This window comes from Gekko japonicus, unplaced genomic scaffold (assembly GCF_001447785.1).
Source record: "Gekko japonicus isolate JY-2015 unplaced genomic scaffold, Gekko_japonicus_V1.1 scaffold5851, whole genome shotgun sequence".
Taxonomy (NCBI): Eukaryota; Metazoa; Chordata; class Lepidosauria; order Squamata; family Gekkonidae; genus Gekko; species Gekko japonicus.
The window spans coordinates 7,140-7,636 of record NW_015175026.1 but is presented as its reverse complement, the minus strand read 5'-3'; the positions used below and the strand labels follow the sequence as shown (position 1 = coordinate 7,636).

The window sequence follows — 497 nt, the reverse complement described above, 5'->3', positions numbered from 1 at the left end:
TTGGATTCCCCCCCCCCCCAATGTCCCCATCCCCATTTCGACCTTTCAGCTTAGCGATCAGCCTGGGAACGGAGACAAGCAGGGATATGGAAAGCATCCAGAACTTGGCTTGGTGTGCTGCTCCGGCTATTTCCCCCAGAGGGGATGACGGGGCAGGGGGGGGGGGAGACAGAGAGAAAGGAAACGAGGCCGCACGTTACCGAGGAATTAGCCATTCGGTTAGCCTTCCTAGTGCGGTGAGCTGTCAATGCCGATTTGAGAAAGAGGATTACTTCCCTCTCAAGGGCACCAAGGGGGGGAAGTTTGTTGCGTTCGGGTGCTGGTTGTTTTCACGAGACACCCAGGCGATACGGCAGAGAGGGCAAACCCCACAATTCTTTTGCCGAGACACCTGCCCTGGGGTGACGGGGCAGCCGAGTTTGGCAGGGTGCGGCCCCGCTCTCATCCAGGACTCTGAAATTCTGCAAAAACCTTCAAGGAAGCTGGGGGAGGGAGAA

General features: G+C 57.5%; 1 protein-coding gene across 1 annotated transcript in view; it reads right to left on the bottom strand.

The window, feature by feature from the left end:
• LOC107122163 (ras-associating and dilute domain-containing protein-like) overlaps window positions 1–497 on the bottom strand; it is a gene marked incomplete at its 3' end in the record, with an annotated part of 36,626 nt that overhangs the window by 31,884 nt on the left and 4,245 nt on the right. The window lies entirely within an intron of this gene.